This window comes from Lithobates pipiens, unplaced genomic scaffold, assembly GCF_037356315.1.
Source record: "Lithobates pipiens isolate NorthernLeopardFrog02 unplaced genomic scaffold, aLitPip1_a1.2 Scaffold_23, whole genome shotgun sequence".
NCBI lineage: Eukaryota > Metazoa > Chordata > Amphibia > Anura > Ranidae > Lithobates > Lithobates pipiens.
The window spans coordinates 142,139,925-142,160,098 of record NW_027507785.1 but is presented as its reverse complement, the minus strand read 5'-3'; the positions used below and the strand labels follow the sequence as shown (position 1 = coordinate 142,160,098).

General features: G+C 49.6%; 9 pseudogenes; all 9 read left to right on the top strand.

Moving 5' to 3' along the window:
* Positions 1-12,883: 12,883 nt before the first annotated feature.
* Positions 12,884-13,002, top strand: LOC143928760 (5S ribosomal RNA; annotated as a pseudogene).
* A 701-nt stretch (positions 13,003-13,703) lies between these two features.
* On the top strand, positions 13,704-13,822 carry LOC143928845 (5S ribosomal RNA; annotated as a pseudogene).
* Positions 13,823-13,925: 103 nt separating this feature from the next.
* LOC143928972 (5S ribosomal RNA) lies at positions 13,926-14,044 on the top strand (annotated as a pseudogene).
* A 99-nt stretch (positions 14,045-14,143) lies between these two features.
* On the top strand, positions 14,144-14,262 carry LOC143928797 (5S ribosomal RNA; annotated as a pseudogene).
* A 160-nt stretch (positions 14,263-14,422) lies between these two features.
* Positions 14,423-14,541, top strand: LOC143928509 (5S ribosomal RNA; annotated as a pseudogene).
* A 951-nt stretch (positions 14,542-15,492) lies between these two features.
* On the top strand, positions 15,493-15,611 carry LOC143929109 (5S ribosomal RNA; annotated as a pseudogene).
* Positions 15,612-15,710: 99 nt separating this feature from the next.
* On the top strand, positions 15,711-15,829 carry LOC143928905 (5S ribosomal RNA; annotated as a pseudogene).
* Positions 15,830-16,370: 541 nt separating this feature from the next.
* LOC143929064 (5S ribosomal RNA) lies at positions 16,371-16,489 on the top strand (annotated as a pseudogene).
* A 99-nt stretch (positions 16,490-16,588) lies between these two features.
* Positions 16,589-16,707, top strand: LOC143928428 (5S ribosomal RNA; annotated as a pseudogene).
* The last annotated feature ends 3,467 nt before the right edge of the window (positions 16,708-20,174 follow it).

Sequence of the window (20,174 nt, the reverse complement as noted above, 5' to 3'; positions counted from 1 at the left end):
CCACCAGGATGGAGGCGAAGTATTGTCTCCTGGGATTAGTTGAAGGAGTTGGAAACCCGGGAAGCAGCCAGATGGCAGTTCTGAGATGCCTATTTCAGGCAAGTAAACTGATTGCCCAACCCTGCTTAGCCTCCAATGTTGGCATTGACTTGTTTTTTTTAGCTTGTTTCCCAAGATCACCATGTTGGCGTTTGTCAAGATGGTTGAGAGTGCCCAAAGAGATCGCCTATGGCCCCATCCCCTTGAAAGTGCCCGATCTTGTCTGATCTCGGAGGTTAAGCATTGTCGGGCCTGATTAGTAACTGGATGGAAGAAACGAGGTTTTGCCTGTAAGTCCTCTCCTATTGGAAGACTGGGCTCTGGGAAAACCAGACTTACTGTACTATTTACATAGTGGCACAAAAGTTTCTGGCAGAGTCTTTTACAAGGTCCAGGTAGGAGGTTCTTCTGAGAAGGAACCCCAAAAAAAACCTGAAGGTTGGCACAACTCTGCCCGCCGTGATGGGTGAAGGCTGGAATCTGTCTGTTTTCAGCAATTCCTGCGGCGAGGACAGGTAAGGGAAGTTAATCCTGTATAAATTATATTATGGATTTCTTCATTGAGTAGTTGTATGTCTTACTTGGTTTCCACCACTAGGGGGAGTAAGAGCAGCCTGATGCATACTTACATGCCTTTCAGATACACACGCTCAGTGAAGCCTGGTTCTCCCAGATGACTCATGTCTCCACTGCAATCTCAGCCACAATGAATGTAATACGTAGTCTGGGGGTCCCAGACAGCTCCGATGGCAATTCCCTTCCCCCCTGGATACCGGCAGTCCTCGTGCACGCACACCAAGCACGCTTCCGTGCTAATGGAGGAGGCGGGAGTGTGTTTGCGAGCCGTGTCGTTCGGTGTGCACGGCGCTGTACTGCGCAGTTTTACAGCCCAGAGCGTCAGGGGGCTGTAAGTGGAGACACAGGAGCTGTGGGCAGTAAGCATCCCAAGGGATTGGATCCAGGCAAACCTAAGACAAACCTACTCAGCATCAGGTTGTGCAGTTTAAGCATATATATTTATTGTGAGACTTTAAGCACAACAGTGATTGCACTTTGTACTAGTACCTCTGCTTTGTAGCTTAGGACTATGTCTCCTTGTAAGAGGGTCTCAGGGGGAGATAACAAGGACACTGGTAAGTCACCGCCTAGGTCTAGGGGTTCTAAAAATGCCTGTAGGTTACCATCCCCCCCCTGCAAGACTGGAGTCAGCCTCATAGGATGAGTCAGTGCCCCTGTCAGGATTTGCAGCCTCTCCTGATATTTCAGCCCCGGTATACATCACTGAGGACTCCCTTAGGGCTACATTGGAAGGTTTTGAAGGGAGAATCATGAATTTTATTTCAGCTTCCCTGAAAGAAAGCAGGAAAAGGGGTAGATCCCCTCCCTCTGCTGAGATTCCTCTTTCAGATGACACTTCTGACAATGAGGAGAGATCCCTATCTTGGGACAAGTATCTTGAGCAGTCGGATGAATCAGAGGAAGAGGAGAGAGTCCCCTCCTCCCAGGCGCTCAGAAAACAGGTGCAGTATTATACTGAATTGGTGCGTACCACATTCAGAATGCCTGCTGCTGAGATCGCTACGTCCTCTGTTTCTTCCCTGGGAGTCAGGAAAATCCCACAACCTGCTTTTTCCTTTCCAATTAATCCCTTAATGGATAAATTGTTGTATGAGGATTGGGTACATCCCGATAAACTGTTTGCTCCTCCTAAAAGGTTTTCTATGCTTTATCCTCTGGAGGAAAGTTTCACCAAGAAATGGGGGGTCCCATCTGTCGATGCGGCTGTTTCTTGCGTGAATAGAAATCTGACCTGTCCTTTGGATAATGCTCAGGTATTTAAAGATCCAACTGATAAGAAGCTGGAAACATTATTAAAAGCCTCCTTTTGGGGGGGCGTGTCCTGACCATGGAGGAGTGAGGAAGTGCTTCACCTCAGCTCCGCTCCATCGCCGCACATATCAGCTGCCCTCAGCGGGGAAATCCGATCCACATCACCGGGCTCAATGTCCCAACGATCCCGGCAGTCTTTCCGACCGCCGCAGGGTAACAAGAAGCGGCAGGGACAGCTGGATCAGTTCTTCCCGGGCCCCCACAGACAGGGCCGCGATGGACCCAATATCGACCGGGAAACTTCAGAAAGCTGGGAAATCCTCACAGCCTGCTACAGCGACGCTTTCCCAGTCAACCGGACCGTCTCCCCTGGCTTCTCCGGTGCCCTCCCCAGGATCGGTAAGCGATTCGGCCCCCCCTGCATCCCCCGGGTCCCTGGATGGCCGCTCAGAGGTCTCAGACCTCATGGGAGATGACACAATACGCCGCCATATTATGTCTCTCCCCACCAGAGAGGACCTAGAAAAGTTCACTAGCAGAGTGGAGAAGGCTTTCACCGCTGATATTGCCCAGCTTAAAGCTGATACTACACATCTGGGTCACAGAGTGGAGGCCCTGGAGGAAAAACTAGAGGAGACTCTCCCCGCTATTGCTCTGCTGCAATCTAGGTGCCAAACACAAGACCATCAGCTTGAGGTACTGCTGGGGCAATTGGATGATGTTGAAAACCGCAGCAGGAGGGCCAATATCAGGATCAGGGGGCTCCCGGAGGCTACTGGACCCAGGGATATTGTCCCCACTCTGACTGATATCTTTAGGGACATATTGGGAGTCCCAGCCACTGCTCCTATTGAAATAGACCGAGCCCACAGAGCACTGCGCCCCCCGTCTCAAGACTCTGACAATCCCAGGGATATAATCTGTAAACTTCACAAATATACTATCAAGGACCGGATTATGAAAAAAGTGCGGGGTAAGCCCTTTTATGATTTTGATGGTGCTCGACTGACTTTCTATCAGGATCTCTCGCGGCGCACCCTCATGCGGCGGAGAGCCCTTCGCCCGCTCCTTTCTGTGCTCCAGGCTGCAGGACTGTCCTACCGCTGGGGCTTCCCCTTCTCTCTGCATGTGCTTAAGGATGGCAGGCAGGTGACCCTGCGCACAAAAGACGATCTTCCACATTTTCTATCCTCTCTGGGGCTGAATCCCGTGGACTTTCTGGATTGTAGAGGACCCCCGAGCGACTTGCTTGTCCCCCCCCTTCCTCACAGATGGTCTACAGTCACACGCAAGCATCGACGGTAGGACAGACATAGTTCAACCCGCAACTCTTCAGTGGTTCCTTCTACCACCCGAGACTGATACCGAGCCTGGGCTGTGTGATAGACGGCTGATTGCGGACTTTTTCTACTATGATTGCTGGTGTCTGGGCCTCCCCCCACGGGAATTGTAAATGGGATGTTTTGACCCTGTACCCCCCCCCCCCGGGTTTTCCAGGGACCTGGATGTGCCCTATGCGGCCGAAGACTGTGGCTGCCGTGGCCGCAAGAATTTTTGGTGACTTCTCTCCAGCCCTTGTTACTGTTTGACTATCAGATTAGGCCTACAGGGCGGAGAATGTTTACATTCCCAATGTTGGAAGGTGGTCTGCCACGGCGCCCCCTTTTTCTTCCCTTTGCGGGGCACCAGGGGTGGGGGGAGGGTTTTTTTTTAATGTGTTTTGGTTTCTGTTTTTATTTCCCCCTTTTCTTTTGCCATCGTAGCTACCTCCGTGACCCCCCCCCCCCTCCGCGGTCTGCAGTTTGCTGTGCGGCTACCGTGGCGGGGGGGCCTCTGCCAGGGATCGGCCAGACTCCACGTCCCCGAATGCAATCAGCCCACACTGGGCTTCACCCCTTTTTTCCTCCTCTTTTATTTTTTACTTTTGTTGCTTTTTTGGATCGGTTTTTCTCCCGAATTGAGGCTATTCTGCTCTCAGATGTGGTGGGCGGGGCGGGGACCTTCCTTTTCCCCCTTGTTTTGGTTTACGTTCCCCACATAGGCCATCCATCCATGGGTTTAGTTCCCTGTTGGGACTTTAGGAGGGGGCTAGGAGCCCCCCCGGATAGTGGGGTGGGTCCCATCTCCCCCCAAACTGCTGCATTGTCTAATTTTGATGTAGCTGTTTTGTTTTTATGTTGTTGGTATTTTTGTACTATTTTTTTGTGTTTTTTATCTCCCTATCTCTCCCCTTTTCTTCTCCCTCTTTTTTCACTCCCCCCTTTTCCTAGGAGCCTGCTGTTGCTGCGGTCCTTACACCAGGCGGGTTGGGACGCTTGCCCAGTCCTCCACCCTCCAACTCTCCCATGTCTACACTCCAGGTAATTTCCTACAATTTACGGGGTCTCTGCTCTCCGGGGAAGAGGAACAAATTGTGGTGGGAACTTAAAAAGTTGAAGGCCCAAGTGGTCTTCCTGCAGGAAACACATTTCACCAGCCATTCCCTACCCAGGTTGCCCACCCATATGTTTAATCAGTGGTTTCACAGTACATCTCCTAAGGCCAAGTCCAGAGGGACTGCCATAGCGTTCCATAAGACGTGCCCTTTTCAGCCAGTGGATAGCAAAATTGACCCTCAGGGCTGATTTGTTTTCCTAAAGGGCACCATAGCTGGGTGTATGTACACATTCGCCTCCTTATACGCCCCCAACTCTGATCAGCTTACCTTCCTGGACGCTACCCTTGACCTATTGACAGACTTTAAAGCCGGGTATTTAATTTTAGGCGGGGACTTTAATGTCTGCCCGGACCATCTGCTCGACACTTCGAGCACCCGACCCTCACACTCCCATGCCTTTTTCAAACACTTTCGCAAATCACTGCAGGCACACCTTTTACTTGATATCTGGAGGATTTTGCATCCCTCGGGACGAGACTTTAGCTATTACTCGTCCGTCCATGACGTATACACGCGCATAGACCATGTCTATGTTGACCGTCCCACGCTTGAGCTTCTGCAGACGGCATCCATTGGCAGCATCACCCTTTCGGACCATGCACCGGTTGGCGTGACCATTCAATTACCATCTGGTCCCCACAGGGCCTGGACGTGGAGACTGAACGAAAATCTCTTGGATGACTCTGCTGCGGTTGCCAAGGTGTCGGAGACCATCTCCCACTATTTTAGGGAAAACGCCTCGGATGAGATAAGTGCGGGTGTGCTTTGGGAGGGGCACAAAGCCGTGATTAGAGGGGAACTGATATCATTGGGTTCCCAAATCAAGAAAGCACGTCAAGAGGATTTCAACAGGGTTCTGGCCGCCTTACAGGCGGCAGAACTCTCCCATAAGCAGGGGGGGAGCCCAGAGGCTAAGCAGAAGCTTTTTGAATTGCGTGACCTGTTTTTACGTTTATTAGATCGCCACACGTGTAGGCAGGCCAGGCATCTTTCACACAGGTACTATGAACATGGAAACAAATGCGGCCGTATGCTGGCCAGGGCCCTTCGCAAAAAAACATGCTCAAGCTTATGTACAGAAGCTCCGTTCCCCCTCGGGTGCCGTTTGGGTCCAATCCAACAAGATTGCCTCGGGGTTCCAGGAATTTTACGCCCAACTTTATAACCTTTCCCCGGCCTCGCCCGCACACGCTCAGCCTCCCAAGTCTGCTGCCATTCAAGAATTTTTAGCGTCGGCGAGAGTCCCTACACTTACGGCGGAACAATGTGCCGACTTGGAGCGGCCAATTTCACCGGAGGAAATTGTGCTAACGGTGAAATCCCTGCCCAAGGGCAAGAGCCCGGGATCGGATGGTTTTTCGGGTTCCTACTATAAGATCTTCCTGCCCCTCTTAACGCCACATATGTGCACCTACTTTAATTCCATCGCGGAGGTGAAGCCTATCCCAACCGAAGCACTGTTGGCACACATTACGGTGCTGCCAAAAGAGGGCAAAGATCCTACCGTCCCCCAGAGCTATCGACCGATTTCCCTTCTTAACGTCGATATTAAGATTCTAGCAAAAGTCCTGGCAAACAGACTTGGGAGTCTTATGCCCCAAATTATCCACCCAGACCAAGCAGGGTTTATTCGTGGCAGGGAGGCGAGAGATAACTCCATCAGGGCAATCCAACTCATTCATTGGGCACGTAACAGTCCTGATCCTAAACCTTGTATCGTCCTTTTGATGGACGCCGAAAAGGCGTTTGACCGCGTCGACTGGGGGTACTTATGGGCGGTACTGGAGGCTCAGGGGTTGGGGACGCGTATGATGTCCTCGATTATGGCCTTGTACTCCACTCCGTGTGCACAGGTGAAGGTGAATGGGGTGCTTTCCTCCCGGTTCCCGATTCGAAACGGCACGAGACAGGGGTGTCCACTGTCTCCTCTCCTTTTTGCCTTGGTACTGGAACCACTGCTCTGCAGGGTGAGGGCGAACGCAGACATTAGAGGCCTGAAGGTTGGGATGACGGAGCACAAACTGTCGGCGTATGCGGACGATGTGCTCCTTTATCTCTCTGAACCCCTGATCTAGTTGCCGGTTCTGTTGAAGGAGCTGAGGACTTTTGGTGAGTTATCCAATTTCAAGATAAACCTTTCCAAATCGGAGATTTTGCCTATTCACCTCGCCCCGCCTCAAGCGGACCACCTGCAATTAGCATTCCCCTTTACCTGGGCCACGTCTTCTATTAAATACCTGGGCATCCAGTTGACCAACTGCTTTGATGCCTTATATGCCGCTAATTTCCCCCCCTTATTACATGCGATCAAGGCGGATTTGTTGCAGTGGACCAAAACCGCTTTTACGTGGTTCGGCCGCATTAATATTATTAAAATGAATATCCTGCCCCGAGTATTATTCTTTTTACAAATGATACCCATCTCCCTCCCTAAACTGTTTTTTACCCAATTGAATAGCATTCTGTCGACATTTGTGTGGAACACAAAGAAACCTAGAATAGCCATGGCCTTGCTGAAACGCTCGAAGCTGACGGGGGGTCTGGGGGTTCCGGATATCCAGAGGTACCACAGGGCTATTGTTCTACAGAGGATACTTAATTGGAAATTTCATACTAAGTCAAAAGTGTGGGTCTCTCTGGAAAAATGGCTAGCTGGGAGAGATTTGGCTTATGCGCCCTGGTTGTCCCCGGAATATAGGGGGTTATCGGTGGATGTCTCCCCGCTCACTGTACAGTCTCTTTTGATTTGGGACAAACTGAACAAGACGCTGGGCCTATCCCCCCCTGTTTCTCCGCTTGCCCCGCTGGGAGGGTTCCTATGGTTCCCGCCAGGGGAGCGGAGGGCCTTTTTTGTCCCCTGGGCAGCTGACGGGAATGCCAGTTGTGGACAGTTTCTCAGCGGTGGCCAAATGGTCAGCTATGAATCCCTGCAGACCGGGCATACGCAGACAGCTATGAATTTTTGGCGATACAGGCAATTGCACCACTTTTTTGAAGCCCATGGCCACTTAATCAGGGACGAAGCGCTCCTTACACCATTTGAGCGTTTTTTTGTAGCAGATGAACCCACTCCCCACCTGATCTCCGAATTATATCACTTGCTGGGCTGTGTTACCGAGGTCGCTAGACCGACATACATACGGGTCTGGGAGAGGGAGCTACAACTTGACTTTTCCGCGGCCCAACTGTCCCACCTCTACAAACTCACGTACGCTAGCTCCATGGAGTCCAAAACCCAAGAAACTAATTTTAAAGTACTGTCTCGCTGGTACAGAGTGCCGGCAGACTTAGCACGTATCTACCCTTCGGTATCGGACCGGTGCTGGAGGGAATGTGGCCAATTGGGCACCCTCCTTCATATTTGGTGGGATTGCCCACGAATCAAGCCATTCTGGGAGGACATCCGATCCCGCATAGAGGCAGTTTTGCATCTTGATGTGCCACTGTCTCCGGCCAACTATCTTTTGCACATTCCTCCGATCCCGATTGGTAGATACAAAAAAAGCCCTCTGCCGCATCTGTTGAACGCGGCCAGACGTCTTATACCGATTTACTGGAAACAAACTAGGACTCCCACAGTGGAGGACTGGGTCAAAAAAGTGAATGACATCAGAGAAGCGGAATATTGGGTGGCAACCTGTAGGGGTACACGGGCTAAGTGTGACAGCATATGGCAATCATGGACAGTCTACATGTCCGAAACTATATACGCTACCTCCAGTCTGGACTTGGCTCTACTGGAGCTAGCGGAACCCTCTTTGAGATCCCGCACACACAATGATGTTCCCACCTAGTGGCTGTTTTTCACCTTCTTGCCCCATGGACGGAGAGACGACTTTGCTGCTGAGACTCGCCTGGTGCTGGACCGCTGCACTTCGCAGGGATGTCAAGTAGGCTCCACCCTCCTCCCTTACCCTATCCCCCAATCCCCTCTCTACCCCTTCTTGCCTCTCTCTCACCCTTCCTACTGTTCTTTTTTACCTTCTTTCTCTGTATTCCACACTATAAGATGTTGCCTTTTATTGACCTACATGGCATTGAGCTGTGGTGGTGCGTTAGGCTTCCTGTGGGCTGGCTGGCCCTGCGGCCACTTTGTTTGGCTGACGGGGGGAATCCCTCTGTCCGGAGGGGTCCATGCTGGGACGTCCCTCCTGGGCGGGGGGGTTGCTGTGGGCCTGTCCTACCCCCGGGGGACGCTCGGGAGAGGTTGCTGGAGGTGATTGTGCCCCCCTCTCCTGGGCGGCCCCTGGGGGTGGTCCCATGCCTCCCCGGCCTTTTGTATGACGGGAGGTGGGGGACTGGGCTCCGGCCCGTCCTCTCCTTTCCGCTCAGAGGCACCTTGGAGCGGGGCCCTAGCCCACGGAGGCCGGACTTGATGTGTATGAGCTAGAAGACACTCCAGACGTTCATCTCCACCCGTTTGCCTAATTCATGTGTCTGGTTTGAGCCGCCAACTCTTGGCCACTGGGTCAGTTTTTATGGGTGTCATTGTTTCCTACAGTTTATTTGTTCTTTGTTTGGTCCTGACACACCTGTCTAATGTATACTTAAGTGTGTTTCAATGTCAAAATATCTCAAAATAAAGATTTTACAAAAAAAAAAAGCCTCCTTTTCCATGACTGGCACTGTAGTGCAACTTACAGTCGCAGCTGTGGGGTTGTGTCAGTTCCTCAAGGAACAGGTTAAGCAGATGCTTGGCCTCCTTCCCAGTGAGGAAGTGGAGAATTATGCAGAAATACCTCAAATTCTGTGTTTCCTGATTGATGCGATTTCGGATTCTGTCCAACAAGCATCTCGTTTGTCTCTCCTGTTGGTACACATGCGAAGGGCCCTATGGCTAAAGAATTGGGCAAGCTGAGCTATCATGCAAGAAGCATTTGATTGGGTTCCCGTTTAAAGGGGAACGTTTGTTTGTAGAAGAATTAGACAAATTCGTCCAAAAAATTTCAGGGGGTAAATCTACTCTCCTTCCAGTCAAAAGGAGCAAACGTCCATCATTTAGGCGTTCTCTCTCTCCCGGAGCATCAAGCTCTAAGCAGTGGCGACGGCCTTCTCAACCCCCCTCTACAGGAAAGGCTCAAGGCCGGGCCCAGGGGCAGAAGAAATCCTGAGGGCGAAAGCCTGCCAAGCAGAGCCCGAAAGCTTCCTTGTGAAGGAGCGCCCCCGCTCGGCCAAGTGGGGGGAAGGCTCTTGCAGTTTGCAGAAGCCTGGCGGGAAGAGATCCGGGATGAGTGGGTGGTCTCTTCGGTATCTCTGGGCTACAAGCTGGAGTTTCAGGAGATTCCACCTTCTCGCTTTCTAAGGTCAAGGATCCCCAGAGACCCAGTAAAGCAAAGACCGCTATTTCTGGCCTTAGATCACTTACTATCCCAGGGGGTGATAGTAGAAGTGGACCCAAAAGAACAGGGTTCAGGGTTTTACTCGAATCTCTTCACCGTTCCAAAGCCAAATGGAAGTGTCAGACCTATCCTGGATCTGAAGGATCTGAACCGTTTTTTACGCATCCGGTCCTTCTGAATACAGTCAATTCGCACTGTGGTCTCTTCCCTGCAAGGGGGAGAGTTTATGGCATCAATAGACATCAAGGATGCATATCTCCATGTGCCAATTTTTCCCGCACACCAAAAGAATCTAAGGTTTGCGGTAGAGCGGCGCCATTTTCAATTTGTGGCCTTGCCGTTCGGGCTAGCTACGGCCCCTCGAGTCTTCACAAAGATTCTGGACCCTCTCTTAGCAAACCTAAGAGCTCAGGGTATAGCCGTCATGGCTTATCTAGACGATTTGCTTCTCATAGAGAAAACAGTAGCGCTCCTGAACCACAGTGTTACCAGAACGCTAGAACAGCTGGAACGCCTAGGTTGGATTATAAACCTAGAAAAGTCGTCCCTACAGCCTGCTACCAGGTTGGAATACCTGGGTATGGTTATCGACACTGCTCAGGGCAAGGTGTTTCTACCAAGGCCAAAAGCCTTGGCCATTGGGGATCTGGTGCGTCTAATTCTGGGCAGAAGATCTTCCCCCATTCGGTTGTGCATGAGACTCTTTGGGAAAATGGTCGCCTCCTTCGAGACCGTTCCATTCGCCCAGTTCCACTCAAGGCCTCTGCAAAGATTCATCCTTGCGGCTTGAAACAGGAAGCCCCAGTCCTTGGATCTTCCTATGCGTCTATCCCCAGGGACACGCAAGAGTCTCGTCTAACGAGTCTAAGAGTCTCGTTACAAACCGAGAATTTGCTGAAAGGCAAAACTTTTCTTCCTCTTCCATGGAAGATTATTATGACAAATGGCAGCCTGACAGGCTGGGGAGCAGTGTTGGAGGAGACGTGCTCGCAGTGGAAATGGTCTGCGATCGAGAAGCTATTGCCCATAAATGTCTTGGAGATCCGGGCAGTTTATATGGCTCTCATAAACTGGTCTTTCAGACCTGTTCGGGTTCAGTCCGACAATGCCACAGCAGTGGCCTATATCAATCACCAGGGCGGTACCAGAAGTCTGGTTGCGCAAAAAGAGGTGAATCGTATACTTGTCTGGGCAGAAAGGCATGTTCCATGCCTTTCTGCAGTCTTCATTCCAGGAGTGGAAAATTGGCAGACAGATTTTCTGCGCCGCCAGCAGTTGTGCCTAGGAGAATGGGCTCTGCACCCCGACGTGTTTTGGAACATATGTCGCAGGTGGGGTACTCCAGACGTAGATCTGTTTGCGTCCAGGTTCAACAGAAAACTGGACAAATTTGTGTCAAGGACAAGAGATACACTCGCTCAGGGGTCGGATGCTCTGACAGTTCCCTGGGATCAGTACAATTTGATTTATGCCTTCCCCCCGTGCCCGCTTCTGTCGCGGTTCCTGGGAAGAGTCTAGAGGGAAACAAAGTTGCTTCTTTTGGTAGCCCCGGCTTGGCCCAGGCGACCGTGGTACGCAGAGATCATGAAGTTGGCAGTAGGCAGGCCGTGGATCCTCCCTCTCCGGCCAGATCTGCTCTCACAGGGTCCAATTTACCATGCTGCTTTACACAGTCTGAATTTGACGGTTTGGCTGCTGAGACCCACATTCTGAGAGACCGTGGGCTTTCGGGCCCAGTCCTTTCTACTCTGGTCAATGCCAGAAAGCCGGCCTCCAGGCTTATTTACTACAAAATCTGGAGGGCATATGTTTCCTGTTGTGAACTCAGGGAATGTCATCCTAGAAAGTATGTCATTAGCAGGATCTTGGCCTTCCTCCAGTCAGGCCTAGAAATGAATTTGGCCGTAAGCACTATCAAGGTGCATATTTCGGCCTTGTCAGTGTTTTTTCAGAAACCACTTGCATCACATTCCCTGGTGCGGGCTTTCATCCAGGGGGCTATGCGGATAAGACCGCCAGTCAAACCTCCGATATGCCCATGGGATCTGAATTTGGTTCTCTCAGCTTTGCAGGGGCAACCTTTTGAACCTTTGCATCAGGCTTCGTTAGTTCTTTTGACTAAAAAATTGGTTTTCTTGGTAGCCATATCCACGGCTAGAAGAGTGTCAGAACTAGCAGCTCTCTCCAGTAAAGAACCGTATCTAATTATTCATAAGGACCTGGTGGTAATGCGTCCCAACAGGTCCTTTCTGCCTTAGGTGGTTTCAGGATTCCATTTGAATCAAGATGTAAGCCTACCATCCTTTTTTCCGGACCCACAGTCTGCAGAAGAAGAATCTTTGCACACTTTGGATGTGGTAAGGGCAATCAGTATCTATCTTCAGGCAACTGCACAGATAAGGAAAACTGATTGCTTATTTATTTTGCCGGAAGGCCCTAGGAAGGGTCAGGTGGCATCAAAATCCACTCTCTCATGGTGGATTAGACAGATTATTTCTCAGGCCTATAGTGTTAAAGGGAAGATCCCTCCTTTTCAAGTGAAAGCGCACTCAACTAGGGTTGTAAGTGCTTCTTGGGCAGTGCATCACCAGGCCTCCCTGGCTCAGATCTGTAAGGCTGCAACTTGGTCATCAGTCCACATATTCACCAGATTCTATCAGGTGGATGTCAGAGGGCAAGAGGATATCGCCTTTGGGCGCAGTGTACTGCAGGCTGCAGTTTAGGTCCTCCGGTCCTTGGCGGTCTATATATTATGATCTGTGTCTCCCTCCCCTCAATCTGAGCATTGCTTTGGGACATCCCACTATGTAATGAAGCTCCTGTGTCCCCTGATGTATGATCAAGAAAATAGGATTTTTATACACAGCTTACCTGTAAAATCCTTTTCTTGAAAGTACATCACGGGACACAGGGCTCCCACCCCTCTTGGGTTTTACATGGTTTCCTATTGCTTTGCTACAAAACTGAGGTGCCTCCCATATGTGAGGGGTTATATAGGGGAGGAATTCTCCTTAATTGGGGGTTAACCAGTGTCCAATCACCAGAGGTGCCTATATAACCCACTATGTAATGAAGCTCCTGTGTCCCGTGATGTACTCTCAAGAAAAGGATTTTACAGGTAAGCTGTATATAAAAATTCTATTTTTTATGTTGTTGGCGTTGACCTGTTTTTTTTCACTTGTTTCCCAAGATGACCATCTTGGCGTTTGTCAAGAGGGTGAGAGTGCCCAAAGAAAGTGCCTACGGCCAAATCACCCTGAAAGTGCCCGATCTTGTCTGATCTCGGAGGTTAAGCATTGTCGGGCCTGATTAGTAACTGGATGGGAGACCGACTGGGAATACCAGGTGCCGAAGGCTTCTTTTTATGCTGTTGGCGTTGACATGTTTTTTTTTTCCGCTTGTTTCCCAAGGTGACCATCTTGGCATTTGTCAAGAGGGCTGAGAGAGCCCGAAGAAATCTCCTACGGCCACATCACCCTGAAAGCGCCCGATCTCATCTGATCTCGGAGGCTAAGCAGGGTCCGGTCTGGATAGTACCTAATTACAGGTGCCGTAGGAATCTTTTTATATTGTTGGCTTTGACCTGTTTTTTTTTCGCTTGTTTCCCAAGGTGACCATTTTAGCATCTGTCAAGAGTTTTGAGTATGTCCCAAAGCGTTCGCCTAAGGCCACATCACCCTGAAAGCGCCCGATCTCAGAGGCTAAGCAGGGTCAGGGTCAGAGTCAGATGGGAGACCGCCAGGGTCTATGTTGTTGGCGTTGACCTGTTTTTTTTTCACTTTTTTCCCAAGATGACCATCTTGGCATTTGTCAAGAGGGTTGAGAGTGTCTGAATAGAACACCTATGGCCACATCACCCTGAAAGCGCACAATCTCATCTGATCTCAGAGGCCTAGCAGTGTACGGCCTGGTTAATACCTGTATGGGAGACCATCTGTGAATACCAGGTGCCGTAGGCTTCTTTTTATGTTGTTGGTGTTGACCTGTTTATTTTCGCTTGTTTCCCAAGGTGACCATCTTGGCTTTTAAAAAGAGGGTCGAGAGTGCCTAAAGAGATCACCTACGGCCCCATCACCCTGAAAACACCCGATCTTGTCTGATCTCGGAGGCTAAGCAGTGTTGGGCCTGGTTAATACCAGGATAGGAGAACGTCTGGGAATAACAGGTGCCGTAGGCTTCTTTTTATGTTATTGGCCTTGACCTGTTTTTTTTTTTTCACTTGTTTCCCAAGGTGACCATCTTGGCATTTGTCAAGAGGGTTGAGAGTGCCCGAAGAGATCACCTACGGCCCCATCACCCTGAAAGCGTCCAATCTCGTCTGATCTCGGAGGCTAAACAGTGTCAGGCCTGGTTAGTAGCTGGATGGGAGACCGCCTGGGAATACCAGGTGCCATAGGCTTCTTTTTATGTTGTTGGCTTTGACCTGTTTTTTTCGCTTGTTTCTGAAGGCGACCATCTTGGCGTTTGTCAAGAGGGTTGGGCGTGTCTTGAAGAGAATGCTTACGGCCACATCACCCTGAAAGCACCTGATCTCGTCTGATTTCAGAGGCTAAGCAGTGTCAGGCCTGGTTAGTACCTGGATGGGAGACTGCCTGGGAAGACCAGGTGCCATAGAAGGATCTGGCCTGGTTAGTGTCTTGATTGGGAGATCGCCTGGGAATACCGGATGCCGTAGACTTCTTTTTATGTTGTTGGCTTTGACCTGTTTTTTTTAGCTTTTTTCCCAAGGTGAGCATCTTGGCCTTTGTCAAGAGGCTTCAGAGTGCCCAAAGAGAGTGCCTACGGCCAAATCACCCTGAGAGAGCCCAATCTCATCTGATCTTGGAGGCTAAGCAGCGATGGGCCTGGTTAGTACCTGGACGGGAGACAGCCTGGGAATACCAGGTGCTGTAGGCTTCTCATTATGTTGTCGGCGTTGACCTGTGTTTTTTCCCTTTTTTCCCAAGGTGACCATCTTGCCATTTGTCAAGAGGGTTGAGAGTGCACAAAGAAATTGCCTACGGCCGCAACACCCTTAAAGCACCCAATCTCGTCTGGTCTCAGAGGCTAAGCAGGGTTGGGCCTGGTTTGTACCTGGATGGGAGACCGCCTGGGTTTTCCAGATGCCGCAGGCTTCTTTTTATGTTGTTGGTGTTGACCTGTTTTTTTTCGCTTGTTTCCCAAAGTGATCATCTTGGCATTTGTCAAGAGGGTAGAGAGTGCTTAAAGAGATCGCTTACAGCAGCACCACCCTGAAAGCACCCTATCTCTTCTGATCTCAGAGGCTAAGAAGGGTTGGGCCTAGTTAGTACTTGAATGGGAGACGGCCTTGGAATACCAGGTGCCGTATTCTTCTTTTCATGTTGTTGGCGTTGACCAGTTTTTTTTCGCTTGTTTCCCAGGGTGACTATCTTGGCATTTTTCAAGAGGGATGAGAGTGCCCAAAGAGATTGCCTATGGGCACATCACCCTGAAAGCACCCAATCTCCTCTGATCTCAGAGGCTAGAAAGGGTCGTGCCTTGTTAATACCTGGATGGGAGACCGCCTGGGAATACTAGGTGCTGTAGGCTTCTTTTTATGTTGTTGGCGTTGACTTGATTTTTTGTTTGCTTCCCAAGGTGACCATCTTGGCGTTTGTCAAGAGGGTTGAGCGTGCCTGAAAAAAATCTACTATGGCTGCATCACCCTGAAAGAGCCCAATCTCATTTGATCTCAGAGGCTAAGTAGGGTTGGGACCTGGTTAGTACCTGGATGGGAGACCGCCTGGGATTTCTCAATGCCATAGGCTTTTTTTTTAAGTTGTTTCTTGATTCCCAAGGTGACCATCTTGGCGTTTGTCAAGAGGGTTGAAAGTGCCTGAAGGGATTGCCTACGGGCACATCACCCTGAAAGCACCCGATCTCATTTGATGTTGGAGGCTAAGAAGAGTCAGGCCTTGTTAGTACGTGGATGGGAGACCGCCTGGGAATACCAGGTGTCGTAGGCTTCTTTTTATGTTGTTGGCGTTGACCTGTTTTTTTTAGCTTGTTTCCCAAGGTCACCATCTTGGTGTTTGTCAAGAGGGTTGAGGGTGCCTGAAGAGATTGCCTATGGCCACATCACTCTGAAAGCACCCAATCTTGTCTGATCTTGGAGGCTAAGAATAGTCAGGCCTGGTTAGTACCTGGATGGGAGACCACCTGGGAATACCAGTTATTGTAGGCTTCTTTTTATGTTGTTGGCGTTGATTCGTTTGTTTTTTTCCGCTTGTTTCCCAAGGTGACCATCTTGGCATTTGTCAAGAGGGTTGAGAGGTGCCCAAAGAGATCGCTTACAGCAGCATCACCCTGAAAAAGCCCTAGCTCTTCTTATCTCTGAGGCTAAGAAGGGTTGGGCCTAGTTAGTACCTGGATGGGAGATGGCGTTGGAATACTAGGTGCCGTATTCTTCTTTTTATGTTGTTGACATTGACCTGTCTTTTTTCGCTTGTATCTCAAGGTGACTATCTTGGCATTTGTCAAGAGGGTTGAGAGTGCCCAAAGAGATTGCATATGGGCACATAACCCTGAAAGCGCCCGATCTCCTCTGATCTCAGAGGCTAAACAGCGTTGGGCCTTGCTAGTACCTGGATTGGAGACAACCTGGGAATACTAGGTGCTGTAGGCTTCTTTTTATGTTGTTGGCGTTGACTTGTTTTTGTTTTGTTTGTTTACCAAGGTGACCATCTTGGTGTTTGTCAAGAGGGTTGAGAGTGCCTGAAGAGCTTGCCTATGGCCACATAACCCTGAAAGCACCAGATCTCGTCTGATCTCAGAGACTAAACAGGGTCGGGCCTTGTTAATACCTGGATGAGAGACCACCTGGGAATACTAGGTGCTGTAGACTTCTTTTTATGTTGTTGGTGTTGACTTTTTTTTTTTTGTTTCTTTCCCAAGGTGACCATCTTGGCGTTTGTCAAGAGAGTTGAGAGTGCCTGAAGTTATTGGCTACGGCCACATCCCCCTGTATCTGTTCCATCTCGTCTGATCTTGGAGGCTAAGCAGGGTCGGGCCTGGTTAATGCCTGGATGGGAGACCGCCTGGGAATACCAGGTGTCGTAGGCTTCTTTTTTTTTTTCAAATATAATTTTTTCTACAAACAGGGGAAGACGGTCCCCCGAGTACATAATGCAACAGAGAAATACAGAGCAAAAAGCAGCTGAACAATACTTGATACAGGTATATTCGCAACTGTGAGTCTGCCTTCCATCAATCATAATGATTCAAGGCACGGATAAAGTACTGTACCAAGATCCAGGGTCACACAAACCTCAGGTCCCTCCGGCATAATCCATCCAGAGGGGGGGGGTGGGGCCGTCATTCCCAATTTTCCACTTTTTCCAAAAGAGAGAGTGGGTGGAGGGGGTGAGAGATAGGGGAGGAAGGAAGAAAAGAGAAGGGGTGAAAGATCAGGAAAGGAGAAGAGGGGACGAGACACAATGGCAGCCACTGTCCAAGGGGCCAGTCAAGGAAAGCTCAGAGCATTAAGGTGATAGCAGGCGACATCCTTCCAGCGAGAATATAAAGGTATTCCAGATGTCCCAGGTTTGTTTAAAAAATTCTTGTTTACCTTGTGATGTGAGGATCAAGTCCTCCATTTTTTTTAATGTCCTCTATTTTCCTAAGCCAGTGAGTAATGAAAGGGGGGGAACATTTTTTCCAATAGAGAGGGATGCAGGATTTCGCGGCATTTATCACATGCCGTAAAATTTATTTTTTTGTACTTCTTAATGGGAATCTGTCAATGGTGCAAGAGAAAAAATGCAGCCTCTTCCGGGATGGAGAAGTCTGTGAATTTTTGTGTTATGCATTGGATCTCTGTCCAGAAGTCCACCAAGCTGGGGCAGGACCAAAAAATGTGGATCAACGTGCCCTCTTCTTCTCCACACCTCCAGCATATGTTCGAGGAAGAGGGGAATTATTTATGCAGCTTTGATGGTGTCAAATACCACCTGGTGAGAAGTTTAAAATTTGTCTCCTGTATCTTCGTGCACAGCGAGGTTTTGAGAGCCAAAGTGATAATGCGTTGTCTCTGTGCTGGGGAAAACGAGCAATTAAGGTCCTTTTCCCAGTTGGACAGGCAGGTTAAGTGTGGGTGATCTGTTTGAGAGAGAATGTGGACCAAAGGGCCTTCGCTCCTGCATAGAGTCTCAAACTCCGTCTGAGGGCGTGCGAAAGTTTGAGTATTGGGGATGGAATGGAAAAAATGATGTTGTTGCGCCGCTCTCCAAAAAGGCATTTGAAAAAGCCCTGTCGGATCTGTTAGGGTTGAGAAAGAAGGTCATTTTCCATCAATGACGAATTTAGACGCATGGTCTAGGTTGGAATTTCTAAGTGGGTCCCCGGTTCCAAGTTCGGATGGCCACGTATAGGGAATAGGGGGGAAGTCAAAGACGTGAGTGTGTTTTGGGTAGCGATCAGGTGACTGACTTTCAATGAAGCCCCTATAGTGGGATGTGACGTCAATTCTGTGGGTAAATCCTTATAGCACCACATGGTGCTTCTTAGCGGAATTTGGGAGTGAGATTGTCCTAGTAGCACCCAGAGCTTAGAAAGTTTGTTTCCATTCCAGTCCAATACACGCCCCAGATGGGAGGCCAGGTAGTAGCATCGCAAGTCAGGGAGAACCAACCCTCCCTGTTGTTTAGACAATGTCAGCTGTGACCACTTAAGTCTGGGATTTTTGTGGGCCCAGTTAAATTGAGTGAGCAGGGATTGAGCTTGCTTAAAAAACGGGACTGGAATCTGGATCGGGAGAGCTTGGAAAAGATAGGTAAATTTAGGGAGTATGTTCATTTTAATGAGATTGCATCTCCTGAACCAGGAATGGAGGCCAGAATGCCACCCGTGAAGCAAACTGCGGATCTTAGTGACAAGGGGTGGGGGGAAGTTCAACATAAACGTACGCGCGTTGTCCTGTGGAATGTAAGTACCTAAGTACTTAAGGGCTGTATGGGTCCATTTAAATCGAAAATTGGACTACAAGTCTAGTAACGTTTGCGGGCGGACTTCGACCCCCATGGCCTCTGATTTCAAGAAGTATCCCGTATATCTGGAATTCCCGAAGGAGATTTGGCAAGGAAACTCTGGGATTCGTCAACGAGAACAGCATGTCATCTACGTAGGCAGATTTCAATAGTACCGATTTGGAGTCGCGTTATGTCTGAGTTTTGTCGAATTGTGGAGAGAAAGGGTTCCAATGACAGTGCGAATAACTGGGGCGACAGGGGGCAACCCTGTCTGGTCCCATTCCCGATGTCAAGGGGAGATGAGAGCACCCCATTCGCTTTGAGTTGAGCTGAAGGGCGTGAGTATATCTTACTTATCCATGCCAACATCCGTTCACTCAGACCTATATGGCGAAGGACCGAGAACATGAATGTCCATTTGACCCGATCAAAAGCCTTCTCGGCATCAGTACTCACGAAAAGACAAGGGGTCCCAGATGACTTTGCTTTATGGACCAGGGTAAGCACCTTAATGGTGTTGTCCCTATCTTCCCTGGTGGGAATAAAACCTAACTGGTCAATATGTATAAGGGACTGCAAGTGCTGTGCCAATCACGTGGCGAGGATTTTAGAGAATCGTTTTAGGACCGAATTTAGGAGGGAAATGGGTCTGTAGCTCCCACATAGGCCCAGGTCTTTGCCCTCCTTAGGTATCAACGAGATGTGGGCTCTAAGGGTATGCTCAGGAAAATCCCCATTCAAGCTCAGAGTATTCAATAAATTCACCAAGCGCGGGCCGAGAATAGGGAGGAAGGTCTTATAGTATTGTGCGGTATATCCGTCAGGGCCCGGAGCCTTACCCACCTTCGGAGGTCCCACGGCCATCTGGACTTCTTCCAGTGTGATCGGGTTGGTAGACCAGAACCGGTTACATATCTGTCTATATTGTCCTGTCCGGACCCTGAATCGGGCAGGTTGTAGAGATCAGAGTAGCATTTTTCAAAGACTTTGGCTATTTGGGTTGGGGTAGAGCCCCTCTGGCCATTCTCATCTATCAACTGTTGTATGTAAGAGGCAGATTTCCACTCCTTTACTGACCTGGCAAAGATTTTTCCGCATTTGTCCCCTGATTCCTACATCAGTTTACGACAAAACTGGAGTACTGCTTTCGCTTTATAATGGAGTAGGTCAGTAATCTGGGTACGGAGTGTCCCCAATTCAATCTCTAAGGTCCGTGAGGGGGCATGTTTATGTTTCGCTTCCACAGAGGCAAGTTCACAAAACAGATTAGCAATTTGTTCCTTCCGTGTTCGTTTGATGCGTGCCCCGTGCCTGATAAGTACCCTGTGGAGTACTGACTTGTGAGCCTCCCAAATTATCCCCGGGTCGCAGTCCTGCATTTAGTTTTCTTGGAAATAAAGGTCCAATTCCCTGGTCACATCTGCTAAAACTTCCGGTATCTGGAGGAGGCTCTCATTAAGGTGCCAGAATAGAGTCCTAGGTGAGGGGTTCCTAGAGAGGGTGTAGGTAAGGGCTACAGGAGCGTGGTCGGACCAAGTAATATGGCCGATGGAAGAAGAGCTC